The following is a 17,032-nucleotide window of genomic DNA, read 5'->3' as shown; positions in this document are numbered from 1 at the left end:
AGGGAGCGAGACAGGAGGCAAGACTTGAAGAACGGTGGCCTGAGTATTTTGCCCAACACCCTCCCACTTCAGTGCCTCTGGGTCCCCACCTCCCACAGCATAATACTTTTCTTTATTAAGTATGTGCCTGCAAAGTTTCCCCCAGAGCCACATTCACTAATGTCCACATTTTACAGCAGTAGGTTGTAGAGATGGAGAGAAAACACACCAGTGACCCACCCTCACGAGGATTTTGAGAAACGTTCTCACATCTCATTTTTAAATGTATACTTCGGGAATAAGGGCAAAGGATTAGGAAATCAATAGGATTAGCTACATTCACTGCCCTCTTATTCCTTATTTTTATAACACTTAAGGGTTTTTGTCTCATTAGGAACCTGGCTGAGCACAGTGGTATGGCAGTCCCACGTCCCAGATAGGAGCAATGTGTCCTATTTCAGTTTGTGGCTCATTTGCTTTAAATGTTTCTTCAGCATCCCCAAGGTGAGCACCCAATCACCTCCCCCAAAGAATGAGGAACCAACTTCAGGAGAAATTGTGCTAAGATCATCTTCATTTTAAACGTGTAAAAATCCCTGCATCCTACCGTATTCTTTTTTTAAAATTTTTTTTAATTTTTAAAAAAATTTATTTATGATAGTCACAGAGAGAGAGAGAGAGGCAGAGACACAGGCAGATGGAGAAGCAGGCTCCATGCACCGGGAGCCCGATGTGGGACTCGATCCCGGGTCTCCAGGATCGCGCCCTGGGCCAAAGGCAGGCGCCAAACCGCTGCACCACCCAGGGATCCCCATCCTACCGTATTCTAATCTTTGCAACCAGTTGCATAGGCCCTGCCAAATTTTCATCAATATTGCTTTCTCTCCCATCTCCTGCTTCATCAGCCTGTAGCAACAAGCCAGCAAATGGGCAACAACCTACAAAGAAGCCTAACATGGAAGTGGAGAGCTCCTTCTCGGACAGCCCCTTCCTTTAGTCCATGGAAGGGGATTTAGGCTTCTTTTTCTGAGTTCGCATTTCTAAATGCAGTGAAATAATTCAGAAGCTCTGTTTCAAAGACCTCAGGAAATATGGGAAGAAAGGAAGGAAGAAAAGCATGAGCCACAACCCGTAGCCTCATGAAGAGCTGTGAGCTGGGCCTTGAAGCAGCTGCAGGCCAGATCGGCAGTGTAAGAGGGAACCCACTTCTCCCTGGAGGGTATGAGAGAAGCTGTTGGGGTGTGCTCATCCTCTGGCCTGAGCTCACGTCGCAGCCATTATGCCTTCTGTGTTCACGTGATAGGCTTGCTATACCACACTGCCATAATGGTGGCTCAAAACAACACAACTGTATTCTCTCCTAACTCTGGATGCCAAGAGCCCAAAATCAGCTTAGATTGGCCTAAATCAAGGTGTTGGCAGAGCTGTGTTCCCTCCAGAAGGCCCAGGGGAGAATCTGTATCTTGTCACCTCAGCTTCTTGTGGCCACTGGCATTCCTTGATTTGTGGTCACCCCACTCCCATTTCTGCTCCATGTCACATCATCTTCTCCTTCTCCTTCTTCTTCTTCTTTGAAGATTTCATTTATTCATTCATGAGAGACACAGAGAGAGAGAGACAGAGACCTAGACAGAGGGAGAAGCAGGCTCCCTGTGGGGAGCCCAATGCAGAACTCGATCCCAGGACCCCGGGATCTCGGCTGGAGCCAAAGGCAGATGCTCAACCACTGAGACACCCAGGTGTACCATCTTCTCCGCTTCTGTCTGAAATCTCTCTCTGACTCTCTCTTTAACACTCGTGCTCACAGGGCCTACCAGCTCATTTAGAATATGTTCTCTGTTTTATACATCCATATCTTGATCACATTGGCAAAATCTGTGCCACATAGGCCAACACTCATGTATTCCAGGATGCTGACTTTCTGGGTGGCCATTATCCAGCCGACCAGCAACACCCATTGTTGACTGGCACTCAGATTTCAGGGAAGTCGATTCATTTATCATCTCCCTGAAGAATGGTTCATTCCAAACCCTGAAGAACCCGTTTTTAGAAGTTGTGGTTCTCAGGCCAGATGGGGGATTGCCTTACGTGATGATCTATAGTAGGAGTTTAAAACTAGGATTTGGTCTGGAGAAGGTGTGTCCATTATACCCACTTGAAGTCTCTCTTTCATCTCCTATGTATACAGCAGGACCCTGTGTGCTTTGAAGGATTTGGAATTGTAGGGTGTTTCCTATCATCTGGAACTGGGTCTGTCTATGGTGCTAAGACACTTTCATGAGATAGGATTCCAGCCTGGCACTGGGAGGGGAAGTGAGAGGGAATGGGAAGTGATTAATGGGAGACAGTCACGGGGATGGATGGCTTTTGTTCCAAGGTTGGTTCAAAAGATCCCTCTTGGGGCACCTGGGTGGCTTAGTCACCCGAGTGTCTGGCTCTTGATTTCAGATCAGGTCATGATCTCAGGGCATGGGATGGAGTCCCATGTCAGGCTCCATGCAGGGTGTGGAGCCTGCTAAAGTTCTCTCTCTCTTGCTCTAAAAAAGCAAAAACAAAACAAAGCAAAACAAAAACAAAAACAAAAACAAAAAAGGGACGGACCCCTTTCATATTCTTCAGTATCTGGCTTTTCCTTTCTCTGTCTTAGCCCTTCCATGATAGTCTGTCTACCTGTCTCCCTAATCATGCTAAGGATGAAGGTCTGTCCTGTTTGTCCACTTGGAGATCCCCAGTCTCCGGCACAGTGCCTGGCATAGCATAGGAGCTCAATAAACACCTGGGGGATTGAATAGATGAGTGGGGAAGAGAGAGCAGGAAATTCTGGGTGGGGGGCTGGCAATTCTGTGCCATTGAGGTGGTGAATGTCACAGGGAGGAGTAGGAAGTAGAGCAGTGTGTTGGAGTTTGGCTCATGGGATGACTTAGCACAAGGGCAGCGAGGGAATGGCTGCTCTTGGCAGCTGTGTGGGAGGTGGCGGGCCTCCCCGGGCCGAGCACACCCTGCTGAGGCCACAGGCTGTGTGGTGGAGCCCGTGAGGGCATGGGCCTTGCATCTCAAGGCCTATGTGACCTTGGGCATGTCACATACCCTCCCCCAGCTGTGGTTTCCTTGGCTACAAAATGAAGGTAGCTGCAACAGCTCTGCCCTGTGGACAAATGAGACAGGCCACGAAGAGGGTGTTGCACAGTGTCTGGGATGTGGGTAGAGCTATTATTATCGTAATAACAGTGATGTGCCAGGCTTCTCGCTGGGGGCCTCTGGGCATACCATGTGGCTGGGTGTACCTTGCCCCACAGTCCTGCCTGGCCTGGCATCCCAGCTTTCCCTTCCTTCCTGGTTGCCGTGGGTGACTGGTGGCTTGTGTGTTAGGACCCAGCAAAACCCTGATGAGAAATGTAGGGTTTGCCCTATGTAATGCCCTCTGTGCAAGTAAAACCAGGAATCAGGCTTTTTCCAAGGACTAAGTTTTGGCCCTGGATCCATGGTTTGTCTCCAGCTTGCAAAACACTTGTCTTATAGTTTGACAAGCTCGAGAAGCTGAGTGAAGGGGCATGGGAGCTTTGAAGCTGCTTCACTCTGCTTGAGAACAAGGGTCAAATGAGGCAAATTTTAACGCCAGATCTGATTTTAGAGCCAGACCATGTCCTTGGACTTATCTCTCAAAGAGTTTAGACTAGAGATCAGAGCCAGTAGGACATTTCCCAGTGTTAATTGGGATTAATTACACAGAACAACACAGAAGCCCCTCACTACTATCTCTCCTGGTGTCTGTCTGACATGCCAAAGTGGAGAACTTGAACACAAATTTTGGAGAAACGCTAGCTGGCTTCAAAGTCTCCGCCCTCATGGTGAGGTTTGCGGGGTGTGTTTCCTCCTTATTAAAAGGGTTAAAGGTCAGAAGGAGAAGTGCATTTCAAACTATCCGATGGCGTAGGTAAGACCCATTTACCAGCTGGAATTTTTTTTTTTTTAATAGATGAGGCCTTCACCAGAGTTCTAATTAAAAATCAATGTGATATATAATTAAATTCTAGTGATCACATATGCACCAGCTCGTCTCTTTAGCTTTTAGCCAGAGGCAGAGGAGGAATGCTCTTATTGATCAACTCAGGAGCCCTCGAGCTTGTCAATATGTGATGTCTCGTCTGAGGGCTGGTGGCTGCTCAGTTGGGCAGCGTCTGAGCACCCAGCCCAAAGGACACTCCACTGACTCCAGCAAAGTGTCCCACGTGCCTTGACCTTTTAAGGGCTCCGTCCAGAGGGCCGAGGCCCCATCCGCCATCTCCACTCTGTCTTCCATCTCTCTGAGCATCTTCTTTTCTCTTTACAAACAGAGGGAGCAGATCCGTGCGGTGCAGACTCTGGCTGAGCCAGTGGGGCTCCTCCTTCCCCAGTGCACCATGGGCAAGTCTCCCTGGTTGAGTCCAGTGCTGGCCACCAGGTACCAAAAAGGCAGCTGAGTCAGAGTGACTAAGGATCACACTGGCTACAGACTTCCGTGAAGACAGCGGACACCTTCAGACAATTCAGTCCCCTCCTAAGATACATCTTATCCCATGTGGACAAGCATAATTGATATTTTCCTTAAAAAAAAAAAAAAAAAAAAAGGTGGGACATCTGGGTGGCTCAGTGGTTGAGCATCTGCCTTCTGCTCAGGTCATCATCCTGGGGTCCTGGGATGGAGTCCTGCATCAGGCTCCCCGTAGGAAACCTGCTTCTCCCTCTGCCTGTGTCTCTGCCTCTCTCTCTCTGTGTCTCTCATGAATAAATAAATAAACTCTTAAAAAAAAGGTGACTTTGCTTTTCATGTACCATCTTAAGCAATTTACCAGCAAAGGTTCCCATGTGGCAAGTGTATCTCGTCCTTCTCAAAAGACTTCCACATTTTTGACTTTTGTCCCTTGTCAGATACACGTCACAATACGATGGCGATGTGAGGCATGGAGTATGATTTTTATTCCCACTTTACATATGAGTGGTTCCTCCCTGGAGACAGAGAGGGCTAAAGGATTTCTCTGGGTTCATGCAGCCTAACAGATTTCTGGCATGGAAGGCAGGGTTGTCCTGAACCACGTTGCTCAGAGACCACTGTCGACCCACTTGTCCCTGCCAAGCCTCCTGCTCTCCAGCTTTCTCTCTCTCTTAAAGCTGAATTTAATCAATATATTTTTAATTGATGGCTTTCCTTTCTTTCTTTTAGATTTTATTATTAAAATATTAACATACTTTTGTGGTAGAATATTTAAATTATGTGTGAGCATATAGAGCATGACATGAAAGGGCCCACCCAGGGCTTGGAACACGTCCACTCCCGCCATCCTCCCGGACCACCTCCCCCTCCTCCAGTCCTCCTCCCCTTCCTGCTTCCCCTCCTCCTCTTTCTTGTTTCTCCTTCTTTCTTCCCCCATTTCTCTCTCTTCCCCCTACCCTCTCTGTATATTTAAATAAAACAGGGATATTATTTTCCACAAAGAAAATAATGATTTTAAAAGTCTGGCTTATTTTTCCACTCATTTTCTCTCCTTTCCCCTATAATTCCTTTTACTATTTTTTATCGTTCCTAAATGAATGAGACCATATAATGCTTGTCCTTCTCCGATTGACTTACTTCACTCAGCATAATACCCTCCAGTTCCATCCACGTGGAAGCAAATGTGGGTATTTGTCATTTCTAATGGCTGAGTAATATTCCATTGTATACATAAACCACATCTTCTTTATCCATTCATCTTTCCATGGACACCGAGGCTCCTTCAACTGAGGAGAGCACTTGACGGGTTGAGTACTGGGTGTTATACTATATGTTGGCAAATTGAACTCCAATAAAAAAATATACAAAAGAAAAATGTAAGTCTGGCTTAGCAGAAAGCAAGAATTTTGTCAAATTCTCTTCTTTATATGAAAGAGAAAGACCGAAAACCTTGGATCTCAGAATTATCTCAGTGTGTAGAGCTAGGGCTGTAGTTGGAAAGGAGGAGGCTATGGCATAGATGAAGGGCAGGAGAAGTTTGATGGCTCACCACCCTTGGCTCCGTGGTGAAGCAGGAAGCAAAACAAATAAAACCCTACGAGTCACCTTCACCTTTGGTTTCTCCCTTTTCCTCTCATCCCATATGCTATCTTCCAGCAAATCTGTTCAGCTCTGCCTTCATAGTATTTCCCAAATCCAACCCCTGTGGACCACCCCCCAACTAACATCCTGGTTCAGGCGGTGAGTATTTCCCCTAGGTTACTGTGATGGCCTCCTCCATGGTGAGCCAGAGCCAACTTCTTAAATCATCAGAGCTTACTGTTAAAATTCCCAGGAACTTTGCAAGGCAGTTGTCAAGTATAGCCCTCTGGTTAAAAATTAAATGATGCCCATATTTAGACAGCCATGACAAATGCCATTTGCAACAGCATGGATGGACCTTGAAGGTATTATGTTAAGTCAGACAGAAAGACGAAGATGGCATGATCTCACATATATAAGGAATCCCAAAACATTGAACTCATAGAAACAGAGCAGAATTGTGGGGTAGTCTGGGGTATGGGGGATGATGGGATGCTAGTCAAAGGTCACAGACTTCCAGTAATAAGAGGAATACATTCTGAGGATCTACTGTACAGCATGTTGACTATAACAAACTTTACTGTATTATATGCTGAAAATTGCTGAAAGAACAAATCTTAAATGTTCTCACCAAAACAACAATAAACTGGTGATCATATGAGGTGGTGGAGGTGTTCACCAACCTTCCTGTGGTAACCATTCTGCAATGTATATGTGTATCAAATCATCACATGGTACATCTTAAACTTCCTCAATCTTCCATGTCAATAAAGCTGGATGAAATTAAGTAATATAAACTTATCATTAAAGTATAAAAACCAAGGTAACAAAGATTTAAAAGGCATCACTTTCTAATTTATTCCATTTTCCTGTTATCTGTGCTTTTGAAGTTGTTGGCACTGACTGAATTTGTAGGGTGGAAATGCTCTGTAATGGCATCTTAGCATCTCTTCCCAACCCTGCCTTCAGTCTTAGCAGGGGCTGGAAACAACAATGGTGGGAGTATGGACGCATGGAAATCAGTGAACACTGCAAAGCAGTGGTAGTCAACACTTTATGAATACCTGCTGTGGATGTTTCCGTTTGAATTAGAAGTCCCCATCTCAACAAAGAGCTTTTCTTCAAGAAAGAGACCTGTCATCTCCCAGTTCCCAACATCGCCCTTCTCTGAGCTGGCTCAGTTTATACTGTAAGTACTACTCTAGAAGCCGAGCTAAAGTCTCCCCTCACTGATGAAACTTTCTATTTTATTTATCTGGTCTCCTTCTTTTCAAACCCTTTTCATTCCATAGACTGGTCTTACCTCTAACCTGTTTATATGTGTCCTTGGTGGCAGTGTAAATTCTTGGGACAGAGTTGGTACGCATTCGGTGCTAAATAGCACATACAATTGATTCCTGGACCTAGTCCAGGAGAGGACAATGTTGTCCACAGTAGTGAAAACAGATGTTAAATAACTTTATTATTATTCTTGTCATTATTATTATCTGATGAAGCTGACATTTTTACTTTATCTTTTGATTCCCTCATTCACAAAATCATCTGTGAGGTAAGTAATATTACCTCCACTTTACAGATAAGGAAATCACTTGCCCAGCTGAGACACCTAGTAGGCAGAGCTGGGACTTAAATCTGTACTCTTTCTAAGAGAAGGAATTTTCAGCTGACTTTATTCGAGGAAGATGTCTGAGGTCTCCATGGAAAGCTGGATTTAAAAAAAAAGAAAAAAAAAGAAAGTTGGATTTTCTGAGGAACTCTAAATGATACTGGAGAATCTCCTTGTGGTATCATGGAAGCTCTGCTTTCCAGATAAAGAGACCACAAAAGGAGGTATAACGACTTTCTCAGAGTTGCCAGGTCTCTATATAAGGCCTCTGTGCTCCAGACACTTGTAAATAGGAAAACAAGTTTCATCCTGTTGGGTTGGCCTATTGGAAGTGATTTGCCTTGGCTTCTCAATGGGAGTCTCAAGTCAGAGGCAAGTAATGGCACCAAGGCAATCATAGCCCTTCTTGCCATGGGGGCTATGACCAAAGATGGCACATACTGTTCACCACGGCTTGAACAGGATTCATGGGGACTTCAGAAGTGCTGAGTGAAATGTGGGCTTTGATTGTCCTCTTCTTCTGGGCCTGTTTGAATGATATGCTAAGGCTGTCATGGTGCTCTCAAAGTCGAGTAATACAAGTTGACCCAGAAGCATGGTGGGCTCATTTGACCTTAAATTTTGCATCTCTTCTCATAAATTTAGATCATGTCTTAGGACGACCTTGAAAAAGTAGATGGCTGTTGAGATGGATTTAAGCTTGAATCTGGACTTTGGCTCTGTATGATTATTGTGCGAAGGCCAGTTATTTTGCCTCTCTTGGTCTCAGTTGCATTTGCATAATGGGGATAATATTGGAATTAAATGAGATAAAGTATGTAAAGAGCCTGCTAATGTGCCTGACATGCATGGTCCATGCACACCAAGTCTGGGTTTTCTTCCAGAAATGCAGGTCAGGGCCCCTCAGCAGGGATTTGTCTGACCTCACCTGACATCGTTCTTCCCACCAGTTTCAAACTGGGCTGCTCGCCTGTGGCCAGGGAGTGTATTCCAAAGCATTCCTGCTTGCCAGCTCAGGCCTCAGGGCTGCTGTGAAGTTGCAATTCCTTTCACGGAGCTCATGTGTGTGACAGGGTGTGCCCAGCTCTTAAAGTGCTTTGATGAAAATGCCTTTGTGCTAAAAGCTCTATAAATATAAGGAACAGACCTGGGCGTGGTGTTTCCAGAATACTCCCAATGTTAGCTGTCATCAAAGGCTCAGGTCATAGAAATGTTGGAAATGGTAGTGGTTTGCCAATTCAGTGATTCTCCAAAGCAGAGATGGCTTTTCTTTTTCCACATCTATTTCTTGACTCACTTTGCTTGATTGTACAAGGCCCATCTTGCCTTTATTGTATCTTCTGAGCTACAAAAACCTTATTTCAAGTGTCTTTCAAAAAACTGCCAATTGCGTACTTGTCTCCCTACCCACCTCTTCCCCACACAACCTATCTGCCACCCAGCAGCACCCAACATCACCCCCTGGTGGCCAGCAGGGGGCTTCTCTGACCCCACACGTTTACCAACTCTTTTCCTTATCCTTCAGCAGGAATGTATTCATTCGTTCACTTGTTCAGTCAACAACTTTTTATTGGTTAATTATTATGCTCCAGGTACTGCAGACTGGAGATCCCAACATGGACAGATATGGTTCCTGTGGGAGTCACAACTCAGTGAGGAAGCAGACGGATAAGTAACTGATTATGATTATAAAAGGATTGCACCACAACTGGAGTGTCCACACAGTGCCAGGGAAGGAACCAGAAGCATACTTATCTTGCAGCTAAAGAAGCTGGAGCTTCAAAGCATGCTTATTTGCATGGGCCCCTTCAGAGCCTTTAACAACATATTCAGATGGTCATATATTTTTATAAAATTGACCAAAAAAATCAATTTTTTAAATTATTTATTTATTTATTTATTTATTTATTTATTTATTTATTTATGAGGGAGACAGAGAGAGAGCACACGAACAGAGCAAGGAGCAGAGAGAAAGGGACAAGCAGACTCTGTCCAGTGCAGGGCCCCATGAGGAGCTTGATCTTACGACCCTGAAATCAAGACCAGAGCTGAAATCAAGAGTTGGATGTTCAACTGACTGTGCCATCCAGGAGCCCCAAAAGTAATCTATTTTAAAGGAACTGGTTAAAATTACTCTTCTTCTACATTGATATTCTCCATGGCATATTTCTTGTTATATTAGGTGCCATGGAAGCAGCCAAGGGAGTTTTGTAACTGGCTGAGGGAAGGTTGAATTTGGGATACATTTTGTTTGGGTTTGCTGAGATATTTTTCTGTGGCTTATAGTTAAGCTGTTAGCCCTCTTCATGCAAGAACAGCCTCTAGAAATACTTTTGTTACCCACTGCGTGATTCACCAGGCTGTGACGTACAGCTTCATGATCAGAAGTTATACCACAATTTAGGGATCCCTGGGTGGCGCAGCGGTTTGGCGCCTGCCTTTGGCCCAGGGCGCGATCCTGGAGACCCGGGATCGAATCCCACGTCAGGCTCCCGGTGCATGGAGCCTGCTTCTCCCTCCTCCTGTGTCTCTGCCTCTTTCTCTCTCTCTATGTCTATCATGAATAAATAAATAAATCTTTAAAAAAAAAAAAAAAAAGAAGTTATACCACAATTTAAACATGTCTCCTCACTGCTGGCACCAGAACTATGTGTGGAATGGAGGAGAAATGTGATTTAAATGTATGAGGCTAACAGCCAGTCTGTGGAATGTTCTTTAGGTTATCAGACATGTCTGTCACGTTATAAGCAGAGGATTTGGTTGTGAAAACACTTGAGAGAGGTTTCCTTAGATTTGACAGCAATCTTAAAATTTTTCATGACATTTCCAAGTCACAGGGTGCTGTGAGCTGAGAGAAGTGTATTCGAACAATCGATCCTATACACCAAGTTACTATCAGCTGTGTTAGAGGAAGGAGGATAGATGCTTCTAGTCTCTGTATAAAAAGCAGAAGGTCTAAAAATGCCTTATGGAGAAGTGATCAAAGAGTACACAGATAAAGAGTAGAGGGAGGAAAAGTATTATAGAGGTGTATAGGAAAACTATTACAAAATTTGTAATGTTTGTAACAATTGTGATATTTGTCAGATGTTGTAGATCTATGCTTTATTATGCTTGTTTTTCTCGTTCTAAATGAACTTTCACTCACCTAATTCTCTCTTTCCTTTTTTTGGTTTTTTGGTTTTTAGATTTTATTAATTTATTTGAGAGAGAGAGAGAGAGAGAGCACAAGCAGGGTGAGGAGTAGAGGGAGAAGCAGGTTCTCCACTGAGCAAGGAGCCAAGGAGCCCGGGACTCTGGGATCATGACCTAAGCTGAAGGCAGATGCTTAACCAACTGAGCCAGCCAAGCGCCCTTAATTCTCTCTTTTCAGTTTGTATTCTCCCCCGCCCCCGCCCCCCCCCTCCCCGCCATACTACATATATCAACTTCAGACCCTACAAAACTTGAATTGGGCTTCAGAAAGAGATCCTAAGGTTGTCCACAGGACTGAGAGGGTTCAATCAGCATCAGCATCTGAGCAGAGAGATAGAGGAAGTAGATGAGCTTGCCAACTGGCAGGTGCTGAGGGGACTCTCCAGGCAGAACAAAGGAGAGAGGCCTCCGAGAGCATTTCCACCCAGCAGAGTTGGAGTGTTTTGACCATGGGTTCAGGAAGCCCAAGAAGCCAGGTGATGAAAAGGTTCTTCTGCTCTTCTGCTCTACTAAGAGGTGAAGCAATGGAGAACTGCAGGAGAGTTTTGTCAGAGGAGAGGCAAGTGGAGGTTTGGGAGGTCTCTAACCTTCCTGTCTTTGTCACCGGCAGCTTTTGATTAATTCTACCTTTTTTATTCTTTTTCATCTCTGTGTACACATCCCCTTTAACCTTCCTTCCCTCTTATACTTTTTGGTTAATTTAGGAGGAGATATTTCTCTCGTCTGCCCTTGTCTCTCTCTCTGATGCATGCAAATTCTTCATCCCCTCCCAACTGGTTTGTGAGATAGGAATGGGTACAGTCGTCAAACAGGATAAAACAGTACTGATGAGCACTTACTCTCTTAGTCTGTTTGGGCCACTATAGCAAAATACCACAGACTGAGTAGCTTATGAACAGTGGAAATCAGTTGCTCACCATTCTGGAGCTCTCTGGAACCTCTTTTTATAAGGCATTAATCCCTTTCGTGATGGTTGTACCTTTAGGCCTTAAGCACTTCCAAGACCTCACCTCCCAGTACCATTGTCTTTGGGAGTTAGGGCTTCAACATATGAATTTGGGGGGAACACAAACATTCAGACCATGTGTCATGCACCGAGTCATTAGTTGATGGTGAGAACAGCAAAGACTATCTTTAAGAATCAGCCTGTCGCTCATAGAGAAACAAGTATCTTTGAGATTAAATGAGAAGAAAATGCAAAAAACTTTATAATTGAATGAAATGGTACAGTTTCACCGAACAGAGAGAATAATCCCTTTAGAAAAGTTTTACAGTGACTTCAAGACTTTTGACTCTTTCTCTTCAGGAACTTGAAAGAGTGTCTGGTAAGAACTCTATGGAATGGCAGGGACGAACTCCCCTGAGTTGCTACGTTCGCTGTTGTGTGACATCCCTTACCAAACACTCCACATGAAATATGTACAGCTGACAAGTTCAAAGGGAAGTGAAATAAACATACTTTTAAGAAACGGAAATATGTTTATCAGCAAATTTATACTTCAACAAATCTCTTATGCTTGCACCCAGAGTAAGAAATGCCGACAGGGGCAGTGCCACTTGTATCTGATCACATGACAAAGCCAGCGCTATATTTAGAATCTCAGGCTTTTCAAGTTTAGCCAAACTAATTTGACTTCATCTTACCCTCCACGTTATAATTTCCTTTTGTTTCCTTTTTTTGGATGAGGCATCCATACCCATGATGTTTTTAGGAAGCATGCCCGAGCCCTGGGATGCTTCTTTCATGCAAGTAAGACGTGAATATTCATCCGTGTAGGCTTTCCAGGCTGCTTATCTTCCTTGAAGTGGATCAGTTGTGGTTTTCTTTCAACCCATCCAGGCCATGTGCTGGATGCTAGTCTTCCTGCAATTTGCAATTCTTCCCAAATACGTGTCTCCTGTTTGTACCTACTTGGAGGCACTGTCCTTCATTGATTCTTTCTGGCAGTGATTCCATTACCTCTTTATGTTCTGACTCTAAAGGAGGTTGGCTTAAATCATGTCTCCAGGATAAATGGCATGAGGGTCTTCATCACTTAAGTATTTCCTGCCTGTGTGTATGATTAGGCATTCACAATGGCTACCCCGTGAAGTTACTGTTCTCCCAGGGTCGATGATGTCTGGATTTTCAGGACTCCTTTTCTCTACCAATGAAGCTGTGGGCATTTTCTTTTTAAATATATGTTTGCTTTTATATTTCATTACATAAGAACATGGATTGAGCAACTCAGGTGTATCGATGTTAGAACTGCAGTGGCTTCTCTGCAAAAGGATGGGAAAACTTGCATTTTCCTCTCATTTAATTCCCATGTGTCTTTTTTTGTTGTTGTTGTCTTGTTTCATTTTTAATGAAGGCCAAATAATTTATAACCGAGGGGAATGGGATCCTCAAGAGTTGTGCATCTTGGTACCGGTGTAGCCGTGTATGCTGCGTTTCTTCACCCAGGAAGAGTTTGCAAACACATGTTTCACTTGACAGGACAGTTGACCTTGTGCTGTTGTCTGGGGGTTAGGGATCCTAACCTCATGCACAGCTGAAGATCCACATGTAATATACACAGTTGATTGACACATATTTGTATTTTATATGTATTATATCCTGTGCTCTTACAATAATGTGAGCTAGATAAAAGAAAATCTTACTCAGAAAATCATTAAGGAAGAGCAAATACATTTATGGTACTATGCTGTATTTATAAAAAAAAAAAAACCCACATCCACATACAAATGGACCCATGCAGTTCAATCCTGTGTTGTCCAAGGGTCCGTTGCATTTGTAGTTCGAACCCCTAGATAGTACGCATTGTGTAAATTCCCCCTTCCTCAAGAATTTGTTCACTGGACAAATATTTATTGATGGTCCACTCTGTGGGAAGCACTGTGCTTGCCCTGGGCACACAGACATCTTCCAGCCAGGCCTTGTGTCCTTAAAGAGCTGGCAAAGTTGCCAAAGGGGAAAAAGAAAAGAAGAATGTAATTCAGGGGCTATTTGCATACAAACGCAGAGGCCAAGTTGGCAAATTTAATAATGGCATCCCCAAGTTAATAGTAAACAACTTTCCAGCCCCAAAGGCTTTTGTGCCCTTGCTGAGGCTGGAGAAATGATTTTACCACAAAATATTGGATTAAAGAAATTCATTTATGGTTTACATGGGTTCTAACAAAAATGCGAGTGCCTGTAGAATGTCTTTTACGAGTTTCAACTCAGGAAAACCTTTGAGCCTTTTCCTTTGAGTAAAGAAGTGAATTTTTCTTTTTGCTGCTTTTGGATCTGGAAGACACAGATGAAGGAAAACCAGGGTTTACCCTCGTTTGCCTCCTTCCTTTCCTGCCTTGACCCCTCTCAGGAAGCTGAGCAAGAAGCCCTAGAACAGAGATACAGCTCACTGCCAGAGCTTACTTGGCCCTTAAGTAGTTTTGTTTTGAAGAAGAGTTAGAAGTACAGAAACAATCTCATTGACCTTTAGATTAAAAGCCACTGAGAGGAAGCTCAGAAAGGAAGAAGAACCAAATCCTCTTGCTCTCACCAGATGATGGCTGGCTCCTCTTGGAGCAGAAATACAGCTTTCTGTATGGCTTGTGTTTTCCTCAGCGCCTATGAGCAGTGTAATGTGGATAGGTAATCTGTGTATCCACATATATTTTTAGAAATAAGTGGGGGCAGTCAATGTGAAGCTGTGACATACATACCTCCCTCTAATAGTTCATTAATCATGTTAACATTTATAAGCCATAATGTTTCTACTGTTTGAGAGGAAAAAATCTGAGAATGGTCTTTATACAAATTCATTTTTTAAAAAGATTTTGTTTATTCATGAGAGACACACACACACAGAGAGGCAGAGACATAGGCAGGAGAAGAAGCAGGCTCCCCAACAGGGAGCTTGATGCAGGACTCGATCTCAGGGCTCCAGGGTCATGACCTAAGCTGAAGGGAGATGATCAACCACCAAGCCACCCAAGTGTCCCACAAATCCATTTTTTATGGGCCTTCCCATCTGGAGGAATGGCTGCTGAGAAGAGCTCCATGACATGCTTAGAACACTGTTGAGGTTTGAAATCCTACAGTCAATGCCTAGTTCTCATGGCCTCTTCTCATTTTCTCTCAGGCATGAGAGCATTTGTCTCCAAATAGTACATGAGTCTGCTGAGGATTTCCAGTGGCTTTTCCTTCCTTCATTTTTAGCACTTCTGAAAACGTTCCCTTTGCTTTTCCCATCTCTAAAACCATTTCGTTCTAATTAACAGCATAGATGCGAAGTCGATTGTCTACCTTTTGATCTTCTGTGAAGGTCACCCTTGAAGTAGAGGGTGAGGCTTGGAAAGGCAGATTTCGTTCAATGGAAGGATGCCCTCAGTAGCCATTAGAGCTGCTGCATGGTGACATTGTGGTGACATTTTTATATTTTTTCTACAATGACGCAATGATACTAACTTTAGGGAGGAAGTGGTAAAAATCATCTCTCAGGTCCCTTCAGAGCCTGAACTTTTTATATTTCCATTTCCCTGAGTAGTACCAGGGAGGCACTTTTACTTTACATTTCTGGACACTTGCTTTCATTCACCAGGAGAAGCGGGCCACATCATGCAAGAGGATGAAGCTGTATTTTTATGTTGGCATTTGCTCCTAGAGGTTTTTTTTTTTTTTTTTTTTTTCCAGCTTATTTTCAGGTCCTGAGCTGTGTGGTAGGCATTGCTTGCTATGGTCTGAATGTAGGTTTGGCCTCAAAACACATACATGGAAATCCCAACCCCCAAAGTGATGGTATTTAGAGGTGCAGCCTTTGGGAGGTGATTAAGTCACTAGGGTGGAGCCCTCATGAATGGGATGAGTGCCCTTATGAGAGAGACCCCAGGGAGCCCTCTCCCCCTTCCACTATATGAGATTATAGGTAAAAGATGCCCTCTATCAATCAGGAGACGGGCTCTCACTGATGGCAGTCACCTTGATCTATGGGATTCTGTTAGCATAGCCTGCAAAGACTAGGACACCACCTAGCTGGACTTTGGGGACTGATGTGTCCGGTCACTCCAGTTTAGCCATTCAGATGAACTGAGCCATCAACTAGGTTAAGTAGGTGGTTAGTCAGACAAAATTATCTGAACAGATCCTCTTATGGAGATGTCTGTCAACTCTGAAGAAATGTCCTAAGTGTTACAGTGTAGGCTGAATTTACAAAATGGGGGGGTGGATAATGGAGCTTCTGATGGAGGAGAAAAGTAGATGTCTCATGTAGGGGAGGGGATGGATAACCTGTCAATGCTACTCAGAAATGCAGTTAAATGCAATTGTACTTGCAGGCTCTGGACAGGTAAATATCCAAACTAACAGGGAGAGTACATTCTTGGCTCTTGGAGATCCAGGAACAGCTTCTCCTAGAAGTCCAGACCATGTGGACTCTGCACATTCTGAACCCTGCTGCTCAAACACTCGTGCTAGCTGAGCTCTTGAATTGGCAGCACGGATACCCCTTGTGTGTTATAGCCTGGCTGCCTGAGGACACGTCTTTCTAATGTGGCTGCTGTAGAGCAAGACAGAATCTGATAGAAGACTGTCCTGGGACCAGAGGCTACGGTTCTTCATGAGATCTTCAGAGCTTGTTCTCCTCTTGTAGAGAGTGGAGAGAAGCACTGCCTTCTTCTAGCACTGCCCTGGAGGCCAGCTGCTCCCAGCCCTGCCATTCACATCTGCCCATCTCTGTCCTAGGACCCTTACTCAACACCCTACAGGGTGTTTCTATACCTAAATCCAAGCCTAAACCTTCAGTCTTTTGGGGGGGCTTTTTATTACTGCCACAGAGCCATAACCGAGAACTTGACCCCTGGGTTCAATGCATATGATGATCTTCTGTTAGGCGATATATTTTATCTGCCTGTTGACACAAGTTGCCTCAAGAGATCTTTGCTTGTTATATGAAGAGTTATTCCCAGTTAGGATAAGAACACCGGAGAAGGAGGGGAGGTCCATTATTTTCTGTTTCCAAAAGAAAGAACTCACTAAAGTTCCACAAATGCAATAACAAAACAATATATATTTCTGTAGATTTTTATATTTTTTCTACAATGACGCAATTATTATATTTCATGCCTATTTTTCCATGCCATTAGGTATTTTTCTATAACAAATATTTTCATGGTTTTATTGTTATTTTGTTCCAAGTATGTGCTTTAATCCACTGAATTTCTTATTGTTGTGTACT

This window comes from Canis lupus, chromosome 2 (assembly GCF_003254725.2).
Source record: "Canis lupus dingo isolate Sandy chromosome 2, ASM325472v2, whole genome shotgun sequence".
Lineage (NCBI taxonomy): Eukaryota > Metazoa > Chordata > Mammalia > Carnivora > Canidae > Canis > Canis lupus.
The sequence above is the reverse complement of the archived record's forward strand: the minus strand, read 5'-3'. Positions refer to the sequence as shown.